The sequence below is a fragment of the Varroa jacobsoni genome, unplaced genomic scaffold (genome assembly GCF_002532875.2).
Source record: "Varroa jacobsoni isolate VJ856 unplaced genomic scaffold, vjacob_1.0 scaffold_1384, whole genome shotgun sequence".
Classification (NCBI taxonomy): Eukaryota; Metazoa; Arthropoda; class Arachnida; order Mesostigmata; family Varroidae; genus Varroa; species Varroa jacobsoni.
The window spans coordinates 60,903-77,837 of NW_019214286.1; the positions used below are offsets into that span (position 1 = coordinate 60,903).

At 38.0% G+C, this 16,935-nt stretch overlaps 1 long non-coding RNA gene across 1 annotated transcript; it reads left to right on the forward strand.

Moving 5' to 3' along the window:
• The first annotated feature begins 1,907 nt into the window (after nucleotides 1–1,907).
• Nucleotides 1,908–7,668, forward strand: LOC111269411 (uncharacterized). Its single transcript, XR_002685752.2, has 2 exons — nucleotides 1,908–4,563; nucleotides 7,471–7,668. It is a non-coding gene; the product is annotated as an uncharacterized LOC111269411 (long non-coding RNA).
• Nucleotides 7,669–16,935: the final 9,267 nt, after the last annotated feature.

The following is a 16,935-nucleotide window of genomic DNA, read 5'->3' on the forward strand; positions in this document are numbered from 1 at the left end:
ATAACACATTCCAGGAACCAGTTTACGGCGACCCAGTGCGCGACGTTTGCCTTGCGGCTTATGGGCTTTTCAAAACAGGCGTAGGCCACCACTATTAGTTATTGGATTGAATCTGCTAGAAGCCCCTGGGAGTGTTGATTCCGATTGGTCGTAGCCACTGGGCTGGATCATTGTACGGTCTAACACAAAACTACATATGCGATTATTTTGACGCCACGAAAACGACCTCGGCAGCTGAAGCAATGGTAGCAGTGACAGAAACAAATGAGACTTGACCCCTGTAGAACCGCTCCACCTTCTTCCATTAAGCACAGACGCTCTACTGCAATACTAAGCAACTGGCGACTACGCGAAAATTAAAGCGGACGCAATCATACGCCATTCATAATAATAACAACAACAAAAACAGTAGCGTACACAGAATGGAGTTCCCGCATCTATGAATATGGATATCTACACTCATGCAAAAATACACGCACATACATATGTGTATACATACTGTGCTTTTTCTAGCTTTTACTAATTAAGGTTGACGCGTGGGCTGAACACGTAGCTTTATTATTGAATCAATTATGAAATTATAGTAGCGAATTAAAAATGCATTAATATATGGACAGGTAGTAACATTTTTTGATTTAATATACATGCGCGTGTGGGAGCATCATTTGAAGCGGACTGGCCTATAGTAGATTTCTAGCTGCAGTCATTTTGAACAGTTTAAGCGCAAGCGTTGCTAAGAGATCAGACGGAAAAATTCATATCGTTCAGTACGATACACGTTAAGGAACATTGGCGGTAAGTTATTAGGAAAAAAAGAAAGCTACGGCCAAAGACGGTATGTTAAGCTAAAATTATCCGAATCGATGCTTGTTTTTGAGTGTAATGCATACATAGAATAGGACAGGTGAAAATCTACACGGATATTAAAGGACCATCCTACCTCTTTATCTATTTTGTGTCAAATCAAAAGAAAAATCTATGGCAAGTGAACCTGAAACCTTTTTGAGTGAATAAATCTCTTATTTTAGAGTATTTTGATAACTTCCTTCGTTCACATAGGTTGTATAGTATGTATGCATCCCGGAATAATTTACAACGCCTAAGCTTCAATTTAGAAAATCGTATTTTTCAAATTCTCTGAGCTTCTCTTTTATAGTTGATTTTAGATGATTATGCAGCTACGCTACACTTTAATTGTCTTTTTTACTGATTATGTGTGAAGATATTTCAATGCTTACACAGTGTTTGTATTTCAACTGTAATGCCACCGAGATGTATTTGGAAGTAAGGGAAAATTGTCCACGTCCCCCGTTAATTCAGCTTATTGATTTTACAATTTATTTCTTTCAGATTTTATAACTAAAACACGATAAGGTCAAAGCGCTTTGCTTGTTTAAGGACAGGAGGTCTAGAACTTTTTGTCTTTCCAAAATATTTTTCAAAAAATGAAAAAAACTCTGAAAAGTCTTCCATTCATGAAAGATGTTTTTCAGAATTTTTTTTTCTTAATATAACACAGATCTTTATATTATTATTATTGTTTGTAATATGATTTCCGAAAAAAAAAGGATGAGCGTCTTAGCTGAATCGGAAAGTATCCACTGCTACAACAGATGTGTAATGGTGTTTTTTTTTTTTTCGCTTAGAATAAAAAAAACCGAACAAATGTGATGAATGTAAGCGTCTTCATTTTAGTAACGGCAACACTTAGAAATAGCTGGCATAACTAGCAGATGCATAGCTTTGCTAGCAAATATTTCAGCGTCCTTCTTAAGCAATTTTCTACATGGTTTCATAGACATCGAAGGACCTTGTAGGATGATTTATTTCGAAATATGCTAATAATTGGGTTGAAGCAATAAAGCACAGACGTTTTCCTTTTAACTATTATCAGATAGGCAATTTATTATTTTTTACAAAAGCGCTAGTGAAAAATGCTGCTTATCACTTATCACACAACTTAATTGTAACCTCATAAATATATCGTGGACATAGCACAGTTTCCTCATTGATCTCTGTTCAATAAACTATTATCATAGATATAATATATTATAGATATAATCATAGATTATTATTTATAGATTTTTCAAAAGAGATTACGTCCTACCTCGCCTTTCTAACGGCTGTATTTATTAAAACGCCTCCTGCAAATACATCGATGGTAGGATACCATTGCAAATCACGAATAGAAACACAGCCAATCGCTAGACAAATTTTGAGCGTCCGATTATTCTCATACGTGTTAATAAAACGTACGACAGAGTCACCATCTCGTATTTAGAGTTGTTTTTATGACACTACATTTTTATTTCTTATTAGAATAACTGTAGGACCAAGGAACGATTTGACTGTTAATAAGTAACATATGACTCAATAGCAGGGAAACAGTGCGAGAACTCTTACGTGGAATTGTGTTTTAGTCGGGCCGGCTGTTAAGTACCGGTTTAAATTCACCTTTTCAGTGGCGTCTTACCTCTACACAAATGTAGGCGGTGGTCTTTCTCTGATAATAGGTACGATATCATAATGCTTGCCTCTATTTCGCACAAATACAATTCACAATTCGAAGTTCTCCATCCGGCTAAATATAAATAATGCATACGTCGCACCGTCCAGTTGCCCCGTATCATTGCTTTGATATTTATAGGATAGTCCATCAGACCTACATGACCGCCAACGTACAACGCAGTGAAGTTGCTAAGCTGGACAGGGGAACAAAGCCCTACTCAAGCTGGCGGGCATCAGAAAAATGAGTATAGGTGGGGCTGCCGGGGTTCCCGGTCGTTTCCTGTCGAGACTGAATTTAGACGGACGAAGAATTTCGGAAACGCGGTAAGTAATAGTTACGCAGATCAGTATCGACCACCACGAAGCAATGGATAGAGCCCATTATATTTATTTAGTTCTTTTATTAGAAGTTAAAGGACGAATGAAATGATTTGAGCCATTCCAACTCCCACTCACATACAGCCAGCTAGAGATATATTTATCAATGAAGACGTACGTGCACTATGGCCGTATCTATTCATAGCAAGATTACTACGTAACCATTAGGTTTCCATACTGGGAGTGTCAGGGTGTTCAGCCTTTTCATATATCTCATTCTCACAACTGGATAAAATTTATAGTAGAAACATTGTGATTGTGAGATTTCCAGTAAGCGTATTTAAAACGAGACGGAATTAGCCAGGCGTATGATTTTGATGCGGTTTTCCGTTCAGTTGCTAAAGCGAACACATACGGAGTGAACTGAAAGTAGCTATGTTACTGTTATAAAATCGGACGGAAAACGCTTTAGTACGATGGCTGACTGATAAGTTAGTACGCATTTGCTTAAAATATATAGCGATCTTTTAGGTAGACCATGTATTGACTTGATTGTTTTTCTAAATTAAGCCATCTAATTTAAATTTACGCGCTCTAAATGAATAAACATGCTGTTAATTTCGACTAGACGTTGACCTCTGAATAGATTCACATTACCTAGTAATGCAAAACGACTAAATGGATCTTCTAGATTTTAAGATTGAGCCATTAACCGAAAATGAAGCTGACTGTTATATGTTAAGCAAAAACGCACTGTTTAACGTCACGATATGCAAAATGATCTGGCCGATCGAATTACTGTTAGAATAATAACTAGTTACAAGTAGCAAAATCAATGACCCGGGTCTCGTATACGCAATATTACCAAAGTCTTGTTTACGCGGAATATTTTCGAAAATTTTTCAAAATCCACATTTCGTATTTAGAAATTATGTGTAATAAAGGTTATACTTTATCTATTCTACTTCACGGCTTCACAGCAAAAGAAGACACGTACACCCACGTTATAAGCATCCATGCACTTGCTTCAGCTTTGCACCACAATGATTGCAATCCTTCTTTAATTAATAATTAACAATACTAACTTATTGCATTTAATTTTGTCACACTTCACAATCATATCGCGATTTGTTGTGGCGTCGTCGTCATACACAGAAGCTTCTGTTGTTCCGAAAAATATGTTTCAAGGATGCCTACGCCACCAACAACAACAACAACAACAACAATATCCTAATGTCTTTTCTACCGCCGTGCGCTTGCTCTTTTGGACAGGGTTATTGTTACCGAACACGCTGGTCCGGGCCGCAAAAAAGCTTCGTATACAGGACGATGTACTGATAAAATGCTTCATTTTCGAATCATGTGCGGCTTAGAGCAGACGAAACATGTCGTATCGTGTTGGCAGGCTGGAGAAGTCAGTGGCTCCTTTAACAACGTAGCATAGATCTTGTGCTTATCTAACGACCTGTTTTGGTGTCTCTTCGTTCATTACTGGGCATAGTATTGCTAAGTTACCGATGGGCCCTGATGTGTCGCACTGATGCATATTTAGCCCTAACCGTATTAAAGCCGATTTTCAATTTCGTTAGTGATACATGGTTATAGTAGATTTTTTGTCGGTTTGGCGTCAAAGTAAACGAAGTGATAAAACTATTCACGGGACTTCAACAGCGCCTACGTATTGACGTGGATCTGTCGTTGCATTGCTGGTTTACAAACTCTGATGCCGAAAAACGGGTAAATGTCGTGGCAGGACGCTGACGGTGCATACTTATAGCTGCGTTGCTCTATATCAATGTAATGACAAAAATTATCCAACGAGGCAAAATGGTTGTATTGATAGCAGCGTTATATAGTCGATGAATAATGCACGACATAATAGTGACACGCAGTAATGAAACAGATGACTTGGAGCTCACGATACCCTGCAAACATTTGATTGGATCCTGCTGCATATTCTCACATATTCTTATCACTTTTCATAGCAGAACAGCTCGTATGAAAAAGGCACCATATAGGTATAACGTGAATATTAGATTGAATTTAATGTAGTTTCTCTCGAACAGATTGATCATACGTTCAGTAGGGGAAATATGGTCCGTTAGGGATTGTTAGCTATCGAAAGTATTCTAGACAGCTAGAATTTCAGGTTTTGCAAAAACACAAACTGTAAGCTGAGACACTAAAGGCGTTTGACTGAAGCCACTCTATACGATGGGACTTTTACGAAATAGAAGACATTTGGATCGTGTTTTTTTTTGTCACGAGATATCCAATTTGCACCGAGCACTCCCACACACACATCGTGAACAACTCTACAAATTCAATGTTAAGATGCATCCCGATGGCATCGTCTAGTCGCCGTGAACCCTTATTATTATGGCTGTAATAATTAAGATTGCCGATTACCGCTTCAACGCTTCCTTTTCTTTTGTTTAGTCTATGAGCTCGCCTTCAAAAATGGGTAACCAGCATCCAGAGCGCCGTAATGGTCAAGTCACGACAGCTGACAATAGCTTACGTTAGCGGTACTTCATGTCCGTTTTATTGCGTAACTGGAATAGCGTCGGGAATGCAACGAGTGTTGAAAAGTAGACAAGTTTGGGCCCATTTGCCGAAACTGATAACTTTCTGCCATTGAGGTACATCCGATTTATTAAACATTTGTTTATTAAAAGCTAGAAAAAAATCTAAGGGAGCTTATTAGATTAGAGCTGTTGTATGGTCATAATCATTTGTGTGGCACAATGCCCCCTTCCCCCCTCTCTCTCTGTAAGCGGATAGAGGCGGACAAAAAATCATGTATCTGTGAATTTCTCTCTAAATGGCGTTTGCTGAACTGGGACTACAGGCACATACGCAAAATATTTTAACAAACGCGAAGTAATAAAATCCTGAAGTATGGATTAGTATAGGGGTATCGATTTGAGACCTTTCAAGTCAAGCTCAAAACTCGTTTCTATTACCCACTTGCGTATATATTAATGGTCGCGTATATTCGAATTGTGCCGAAGTTTAGCTCTAGCATAGGTCAAATTAGGCCTCATCCCATTGAAAGCGGCTACTGCAGATGTAGTATGAGATTTTCATAGTTTTTCATATCATAATCTATTACAAGCGTTCTACAGAGAGATATTCCTTTGTCGTTCGCCATTCTCCTGGCAAGAATCCTGGAAAAACATCAACAAAGCCAGCTTTGACCGGCTAGAAACTCGAATACCCACAAAATGTGCCGAGTACGAATTGCTATCGTACTTGTAGCTAGGTCTCGGGATACAGACTTGCTTTTTCGTTGGATAATATTGTGGTTACCTCGGTCTCACTAGTCAGGTTTCCGCTGTCGTGACAGGTGTTTATTTCTATCCGTAATATTTCGGAACGCCCGTTCGACACGCGACTCTATCACTTGACTCAATATGATACAGCCTGTTTGTTTCCTATTGTATTTATTTGCACGTATAGAACGTACGCATATCATCTGCGACAACAACTTTGCATAACAGAACTGCGTGCTCTAGGAGTACCTAGGTAGGCCTACCGTAGCTACGATTATACGATCATGTTTTTAACAAGAGGAGACGACTTTCGGCGGTTTTATGTCGATAATACGACTAGGATATGATTGTAATATGCGTCTGTTCCAGTAATTTCCTCTAGTGATGGTAATAGAAATTGCCTTCCGCATTGATACCGTTCGTTTTCACGCTGCTTTATTCAAAGGAAGAGAACCATTTCACTAACATAGCGTATTACAAATCTCTACGCATATATTATTTTTGTTCGTAGTGTAAGTAAGTCTCTGATTTGGGCAACAGTGTGCCCTCACATGCATACGTCAGTAGACACACACATTTACATGCATACACATGTAATGCGCTCATACTTGGACAATACATTATGTATTCGACGGCGATGTATTATCATTGGTCCGCTATTTCCGCATAGGCCATTATAATAAATAAGTCTTTCCTACTATTTCCTCTATTTGGCACTATTCACTGTGCTTCGTTCGGCATTTGTGTATTCTCGTTATAAGTGTTTGCTTGCCACATCGCGTTTGTATATAGCGGTACCCGGCTAAAAAGATCGTTCCAGCTGTGGAAGAGTGGGCGTTGTCTTCGTCTGCCAATCGCGGCTTCATACCGTAAACATTGCCGATACATGTGTATAGAATCGCCAATGACTTCGGACCAATACGAAGACCAGTTTGTAACACGCTCTTAGATGAATCTTGTTGTTCAATCATGTTACAGCTCTGCATGCGTTAAATAACGATAGGACGGAATGCGCTCTTAAAGTTTATATATATATACAAAAGACATTTATGTTCGTAAGGGCCGGGAATCTCACGTTATACAAAGCAGACTAGTACCTTTTCGCACGTTTAGGTAATTATGTTATGGAACGAACGGAGTCTAGCTATATTCCTGATGCAATTATTATTGTTAATGATCATTACTTTAACTTCTCGGAGTGTACTTACCTATAGGAGTAAACTTCATGACTCTGAAAACAAATTTACGAAGACTAAGTCGTTCTGTAAATGCTGATTGTGGCTTACTTTTTTCACATTTTTGCTAGATAGCCCTATTAAATTGGCCCTACATTGGTTACCAGGTTAAACCTTTGAAATTTTCATTTCAGTTAACAGAGCAGGAATCAGCTTGGCATGAAGTTGACTCTGTGATTCAAAGTCGTCCGTTTTTAGCAAATGGCTTAAGCAGATTTAAAGGGAGGGCAATACTTCAAAACAGCCTGCGATATTTTGTGTTTCTAGACGCTCATTGTTGAAAAACCAAGGCGTTAATAAAAGTATTGTTACATTGCTTTCACCGAGCATGATGTCTGCCGTATTATTCTTTCACAATTAAAAACATCAATATGTAACGTTCATTTTAATAACAAAGTTAGAAACCGGCGTTGTTATCCTTATCGAATATAAGAGAAATAGTATAATTACCACCTTTTCATATTTGGTTTATTAAATTGACTTTAATACAGGAAAATATCTGTTTCAACGTTTTGGCGTTCGTTACTCGCTTGCTATTTTTTTTTCTTATACATTCTACACCCTGATAAAAGAGCGGAGTAAAACTCGGGTGGAATATACATCAAGGTTAAACAGACAGCTTTTATAGGTTTTTGTCGAACGTAAAGATTATTGCGTGCTGTGATGTAAGATGTGATCTTCGATGCTTCGTGATGAAATCCATAGAGGTCCGTAAAATATAGAACTTTTTTTTTAAATAAAAATGTATAAACGTATTCTACCGAACGGCCATGTTAACCCTACACTGGCATGCGGACGCGCCAAAGCGAGGATGCGCCATTGAACACCTATAATTAATAAAGACATTTAGAGATAGAAAACGTCCACATTTTTATTGTATGATACGGCAACAATACTTGCTTATCGAAACCTTATTAGATAAATTGCTAGCAGAAGACTATAAATATTGCACGCAATGACGATTGCTCCAGATCGCCAAAGAAGCTAAGCCGCAAAAAATGCAGTGAGGAAATCGTACTGCAGGTTGCTTCTAGCTCCATAACACTATGGCTTACTTGCGAAGTATTTATCCTGCTTGGATATCCGGGTTAGCAGCTTCAGTTCTGATTCCACCATAATGCAAGAAAAACAAGAACAGAGCTTCAATGCACTGAATATTGTCAGATATATTAGCATTATAGTTACTCATTTCCATTTAGTTTATGTCCGACTGACTCGGTGATTATGCCACCGTAAACGTAAATCGGTGTTGCCGGCGACATAAGTCGCAACAAGCAAAATCGTCGTCAGCGTCACGAAGAACTTTGTCTTCAATTGAGTCACCATTCACTTTCGGCAACACGGACATATGTTTACAGCTTTACAGCCTTAATTAGCAAACTTACTGAAAACAAAGTTATTTTTCCGATAAGTCAAAGCGGTCCTTAACTACACACTAGAATGCTTATCAAGTTCACTATGATTAGTTTGTCAACGACCGTTACGCTGACAATGCTACCTCCCTACCCACTTTGTCCAGCCAACCATATAACTTCTGTTGAAAATCGCTACTAGTCGCTACACCGCTAGAACTGCAACTAGATCCTGCCTCATCGATTTTTCACGCACGATATTAAGCCATCTCTATATCTCTTGGTCTTTTTGACGGCTTGTGGATGGTCGGGAATTGAGGGAGTTTTGTTTCCCAAAATGAGGCCGGTTTTTTTTGCAAAGAACGGCGTATTCGACAATCGGTAGTTTGTGAAAGTAGCGTTAGCCAGGATGACTACACATGCCTTTTTGCATTTAGCCCAAAAGCAAATGCTCCCATCTACAGCGAGACACGAAAATACGTTTGCATTTTTCTGACATTCAAAGTTCGTCAATGATGCAGATGACAGTCGCGACCGCTGAGAGATTGGTTCGTTGTTCAGGGAAAGCTGTCACAAAACGTGGGAAAACGTCAACGTCTTCGGAAGGCACAATTGGTGTGGATGCTCACTGACGAAAGTCTTACATTTGCGGAAAAACTCCTGATCCACGGACCTAACGGATGTGACGGAAGACGTCAAATTACCGCCTGTTCCTCCTTTTCTATGATCACCGCAGGTAGAAAGTAACGAGAAGTCCAATTCAGATACCGTAATTCTTGGTTAATCAGGAAAATGCCTTATTCCCAATAGCTGTCTCAACAAGCACGTCTCAGCTGGCAACTTCTCTTGGGCCAGTGCCGCTTAACAATGACCATATCTATTTTGTTATTGTTGTTGTTTTACGGTTCGGCCATTGTGCAGATATGTTTTGCCAGAGACGATTGGCGTTAACGTTGTTACAATGGAAATGTTGTCTGTCTTATAGTTTTTCTGTAGTTTATGGTAGAATTTGCTTATTTTAGCTAGTGCTATTCGAATTGCAGTTCTGAATTAGTTACACTGGACTAAGGTCTTGTCTACAGAAAACGCAAGGAACACCTGTTGCACAGAGTTTTGCTCTTTAAAAGCATTCAGCTAAAATGTTGAAAGCAACCATTATGCTCTTAAGCGTAAAAGCTTCAAGACAACCTTCTTCAACATGATTTATTATCCCGTACCATCTCATATCAGCTGACTACGATCGCAATATAGCTGGTGCCACTCTTCCAGCTCATTAATAATAATTTTATAGTTAATTTTTCAACAGGATACTCAGTGCAGTCGATCCGTCTCAACAATCCGAAATTCAATGCATATTCGAACTGTATAATTTCAGGACAATGCACTTTGCTGTTAGCAGTCCTGATGTTAAGGCCAAGTTTGTCGCAGCATCTGCCACTTCGTTGCCATTTTTTTTTCGGGCCTATTAACTTGTAGTGCTCTGACTTAGCTCCCATTGAGCGCTGTCCTGCCCCTGATGTCCTTTAGTTTGTTCTTTGAGGCTTTCAGGAGTGAGAGTTATAAAGGTGGAAAGTGCAGTACTTAGCAGTTAGCGCTTTCAGTGCTACAAACCTTGATGCCTAAATGTTTGCTGTAAGTAACTTAGTGACCGCGACAAATGTAACCTCCCATCGTAAATTTTTGAGATTTATTCAAAAGTAAAGAAACGGTCAAGTGAGACAGTTAGTTTCTTTTACATATTTTTGACGATTCGGTAGTGGCATTAAACAGTGACAGCACTAAGTGTTTCTGATAACGATGACGAACGGCAGGGGGGCGCATTACAAAGGATGCAGTCCCTCGACTAGTTTTCAATCAAGAATAATTATTCTTGTATATTTTTAAATTGAATATTCTTAAATATTTTTTTAGGCACAGATGTACATCAAAGCTCGATAGTGTTTGTTTCTTAGCTCCTATTTAGAGTTTGTATCAGGTTCGTGGCGGATCTGTAATTCATGAAAAGGCACGTACATCCAAAGTTCTGTTTCTTTCGCCACGACGGAGATCATGCGATATGGATAGTGGACCTTATGAAGATAAGGTTTATAAGTACCCACGTTGTCTATTTTGCGGGACCAAGCCATACTTTATGGACCTTGACCGATCCTCGTCCTACTACAGAACCAGTAAGTGCGTGCACGCTCAGCCTTGTGACCAATCAACTTTCACTTTCAAAACGCTGGCGTATTCTAGCTGAACATCAGTCGTGCGATTTGCGTCAAATTCGAGTTATCGAAACGTTTTATATAATTTTTACTGTGCTATATTCTTGTACAAATACGTACCGTATATAACATGTATAGCATTATAACCTGATCGATATTTACATATCGCTTTATTTTGCAAACTATTAACGTATTACTTCACTTCGTGCTGCGTTTCGTGCAAATAAGGCTTGTCAGGAAATCCCAGATAGTACACGTGGCATCAAATAGGAAAGCTCTTAAGGGAGGTTCCTGAAGGAGGCGATGATCAACGTATTTGTCTAGGAAGTTTGTAATAGAAAAAAAAATACAGATCCCACAATTAATACAGTTCGACTTCGAGTCCCAGTTGTTAGCAGCTATTGATGTTATATCTGAGAATGCTACCGAAGTCAGCTCCCAACAATGGAAACCCAGCTGCTTTAAAAAAACCAAGCTAAAGAAACTACGACGACGTACCTTGTTACCCTTTGGTAACATTACGACACGACGTCCGGAGTGCATTAGCTAGACAACTCCTTGTGGCCGATATAATTCATGACTTGGAAAAAAATATGACGATTCATAATGTTTACGCAGGTTCAATGGCACGCTTTTATGATACGATTTGCATAACAATACAGAATAACAAAATTTATGAAGCTGGCAAAAACATTCCGGTCAGTCATTCATTGGTAAGAAACCTTCTTGCAGGCCTCCAACAACAAAGGGTGTTCAGTCAAATCGGGATGACCAAGCTTCTTTGCAAGGATACGTTACAATGTTGGTGTATCGTAACTAACCTGAAACATCACGTTATTTCGACACTACGTATGGCTTTGAAGATCTATTCGGAAGACTCAAAAAAAATGTATTGAGGATTCATTTTTGCGCCTTGAAAACGATTTTGAAGTCGCAGCATTCTGCAATTCCAATTAAAACTTGAAGCGGAAAAGTGTATAGCCTTGCATAAAAAGATAATAAACGTAAACTATTGAACTGTTATATCATTACATATTTTACCAATATAAGCATGTTAAACATCTTTATAGAATTAGGTAGATTAATTATTTGTGAGGTGAAATGAATGCCTGTTAATGTTGTTTTTTTTTATACAGAATATCGCTTGAGCCCAATTTGTGCTGAGTGATTGTTACCAAAGATCGGCTACCAAAGAACGCTACGTACATATGCATATCGAAATGCATTTGAATTCTGTTTTTAAGACAGAACTGATTACGAATCAAAGTTATTTTTTATATGCGCGAGGTCAGTTGTTCTCGATTTGAATTGTGTTATCATAGTTTTTTATACGTATTGTTAAAAATAAATTAACCTACATTGATCTAGTTTCTTCTCTGAGATAGTAAGTACATTTTCTATTTTTTGCGGTATTCATAAGAAATCTAAAAATAGTATTTATTTTCATACTTATTGACGGTTTTCGTTTGTGGTCTGGAGTCGATGAATAATCAACTAAAAATAATAAGGTTCTGCACGTGACGCGTCACAAAGTCGATTGATTACATGGGTGCTAGCAGTACCCTTCTAATTTATTCATTTAGTTGCTTACTTTTCCAGTCGAACAGAGAGGCCTCATCGATTAGCAGGATTCACATGTAGAGGATCAGAAATTTGATTTCCGTATGAAGTACATTTAAATACTGTTTATTTCACTCAATATTACTGCAGTTTGTATCACGTGTTTTCTAGGAGATACATCGTGGCCGGGAGAAACTGCCATATGCGCGCTCGCTGATATATCATAGTTACTTGGAGAATAATATGAAGCTGTAAAATAATCTCTAATAAATGGTATCATTTTAAAGAAAAACATAAAATTCGACTCATCTAGGATTGGGACCTCTCTTAGTTAAAATGAAAATCCAACTCCTAGCCACATTAGCCATTGTGTGTAATTTTCAGCTGTTTTAGCGGAATTCGATCTTGCTTTATCTTATGTAAAATAATCGCTGATTGGAAGCATTCGACTTAGTCTATAGAAAAATAGATAATTAAGCAAACGTATAAAAAACAATTGATCCTAGATGAGAAAGCTCATCGTTTTATAAGCGACCGTGAAAAGTTTTATATTACTGGACACAGGCGTGATGAAAAATGTTTCCATGAAAGTTCTCATGAAAATTAGCAGTGCCGAAAGGAAACGTGTTCTTGTCTTACAAGCCGTACAAAAGTTTAGATACATTAGTTATATTCCACAGTTCGTAATAATTTAGTTAATAATAAGTTAATAATTTAGAAAACTTTACATTTACAGTTAGAAAGTTACAGGCCAATTGCTGCATACGAAGCCTAGCAAATGGTAAGGATAATCGTTAATGCCATTTACCATTTTATGGCATCGTTGCTTCGAAAGCATGCCTTCTGCAAAGCGCTGTTAAACTGTACAGGATTGCTAGAAGTATGAAGGACCATCGTTAGGCTCTTACGTGTAACCTGGCTGTGTCTCTTTATGCACTATAGTTGAATTTTTGTGTACGTTTAACTAAAGAAAGCACTATATTGTTCTCGAAATGATGCTGTCAAGGAGTTAGTCCTAAGGTGGCTACTTGATAATAGTGAAGCCTCACAGTGTCGAACTGCATGGTTAAGGTGACTCTGAGCTTGACCGAGTCACCAGATCTCTTAGGGTTCGCCTCTAGACTCTGCTGTGTATGACATTTACACACAAGGCCTAGATACACGTCTCCAACAAGGCATCACCTACGAAATGTATTCTGATGACCGTAATATGCGCCGAAATCTCAGGAGGTCGTCAGCCTCCTTCCCTTGTTGACCAACATATCAAACTGAGATATTAGTTAGCTGAAATACAGTTTAATTTGGTTAAATAGGGACGTTGCTTCCAGATATACATACTGTGCCCACATATGTATGATCATTTGATTCAAAGGATAAAAAATAGATCTGAAACGATGCAACATTTCCAAAGACAAGATCATACTATCTGGCGTTGCTGAGCCCTGACGCGATGCTGGCATTCGATTATTTAAAAGCTTCATTGAAAATGGTACCCTTAGTGACTTTAGAGTTTGACAGAATAACCTAGGCAGGGGCTTTCAGCTCAGCCATTCAAGACGGCGACTACCGTTGTTGTAAATAACCCTTTTTTTTTGCTGAATTGCCGACTGCACTTTTCGTATTACATTCTGATATCAAAATACATCATAACACTACTAGTAATATAATAGTATGCCGCAGAATTAAGCAGTCTTCATCGTAGATTGCACTCTAAATGACAATTTCGACTATACAGGAAAGAGCGATATAAACTAAGGACCTCTCTCGCCCAAAGCGAAAATCATACCCCTAGACCATCAATCCACACGTGACCATGTACCATCCTTTTAATAAAATTGTGTCTACTTGGGAACATTCGATTCATCGTCCGAAAAAAATGAAGTTACAGTGGTAATCGCGTGCACCTCATGCTGTTATAATGCTATGTTAGTTGTTATGCCGTTTGGTCCTTTTTGAACATAATGAAGCGCAGGAATTAGGGACGGAGAATATCGCTGTTGGCATTATCACGTGTCTCCGTAAGAATCGCATCAAGCTCATACGATTTGGGCCCTAGACAACACGATATATTAGGAGATCTCATTTTTGTTTTTTTTTTTTTTATTTTAACACGTAGTTGCTCTGTTTTAAACACAAGTTATGATGACTTTTACTGTATATATAATTAAGACAATAACTCAGGTTTTTAGTGGAATATACTCATGCTATGTAGACATTGCCAATCTACATCGATGGCTACTGCTCTGCGAGTAGATGGAGGCGGTTATCAAGGATGCTGCTTAATAAACTGGCCTTCTAGAATCTAGATCTAGAATCGACTACACTACGATTAAGTCACTTAAGGTGCATTCGTGTGTAAGTCAAAAGTTAAATATTTTTTGCCTACAGAACTTCAAAGATTCGCATAAATTTCTTATAAGCACATAGCTTGCCCTCTGTTTATAGTCAGTTTCTGGATTGTTTCTCTAATCTTTACTGCTTTCATCTCGTTTTTCAAAGCAATATTTAATGCAAACTCGAAAAATTGATTTTTCTGAGCCAGAAATACCGTTTATCCCTATATGTAACTACAACTGGAGTGCCTGTGTATCTTTGATTGCTGTAATTCCTATCCTTATCATTGTGGCTGTGTCTAACCAACGACAGATATCTAGATAACGATAAGCTACGAAAGGTACTCGCAAACGAGTTAACTGAAGATGTTTTAGCTGAATTTAAGAAGTGTTATTACTATGAAACCGAGTCTTTTTTATTCCACTTTAAATTTCTTAAATAATAATCATTAATTCTAATGAGGAATTTTAAATATTGTCATTAATAATCTTCTATAAATAATTCTGCCCGGCAAAACAGTTTGTGCAGAGTGGTAGAAACGATACAAATATAGATATATGTACACAGAAAAATAAGAACAAGGCGATCTTACATTTTTCGAAATTGACTAAAAAAAAGTTTGGAAAAACGCTTGCAATTAGACTGGAACTACATATATGTATATCTATTAAGCACTACTCACTGTTATCTACCCCGTGCGGGGTTCGCAGGTATCTTTATCGTATTATTCGACAATGTTATAGGCTTTCGTTTCGACTAGACGGCTAGCTGTTTTGATTTTACTATGTAACAACACATGAAAATTGAAGGTCCAAGGTTTAGGGCTTTCCGGCAATAGATCAGAACAATCTGTGGACATGATTATTTTTTGCATATAATTCTTTGACATTCATTCACCCGTACCAGCTCAGATTCCCGCTGGTTCGTACTAGAGGCTTTACACAATTATTCGCATTCTAGCTACGAGGTTCTGGTTATTCTGTCGCGTGGAAGTCTTTTTTTTTGTTTTAGAATCTCTACAAATAAGGTCGGAATACATATTTTCCTCTCAACTTTTGCTTCCCTTCTCCCTATTTCAAACGCTTTCAGAAATACACAAAAAAATAATAACTTATACTACTACTACTACCATGTCTGCTGTGGGAACAGTTAAATCCACGTTTATTATTATTGTTGTTGACCTTTTAGCTTGGCTAGAAATTGATTCAAACAGCCTATAACTTTTTCTGATAATTCAAAGTAGAGCCTCTCTACTTGTTGAAATATTTGTCAAGCCGTCTGTTAATCGTCGGATTCCATTCAGCGCAGAACGAATTTGCCCCTACCCAAAGCTCTGTGGTAATCTCAGATTTAATATTAATAACCGTTTCGCTCCATACGTGTTCTTCTTTAAAAGACAGAACAATCAATTAATTTCGTTTAGTATTGAGTATAATTGCCTGGTAATGTTCTTCGGAGGTATGAGCACTGTTAATGAAAACGCTGGGCAGCGCTGCCTTCAGCGAAAGTTCATTACTAATGCAATGATTTCAAATACGGAAATTAAGATGTATAGGACCAGAAAACAGATAACTACGTCTCAAGACCTCAGTTAGAAAAACGAGTTATCACAGAAGTTCTCGAATGGAACAGAGCATAGATAATGTGCCTATAAATAGATCATCGAGGTACAAAAGAGGGCAACTTTTCATCGTAATATTGCGATCGTCGTATTGAAGCAGTCAGAATTGTACGATGGACCAACTACCCTCTTTATATTACCACATCATGCACCTATTCGAGTGTTCGGCGGATGTCGAAAGCTATGGAACAAAATTTACTAGTTCTTGTATAGGCCTGATCTTTTAGATCAGGTGTAAATGTAAACATCTGCTATGATAAATTTAATTACGATATTTCAACATATAAACTAATTTTAACATTGTTGTTGTTGCGAAATTTTATTGCTCACACTGTATTTACTTTCAACGACCTATCGTGAAATCAAGGTCCTAAATCATAAGACATTTATCATTGTGGGATGCATAAGTTTCCTGTCTACGTATTGTGTGCCCTCACGAACCGTGACATTATAATATATATATATAGAAATCTTCATCAAATATAGAATGAAGCAGTAAGTCAGAGCTAAAACGGGCACCAGTAA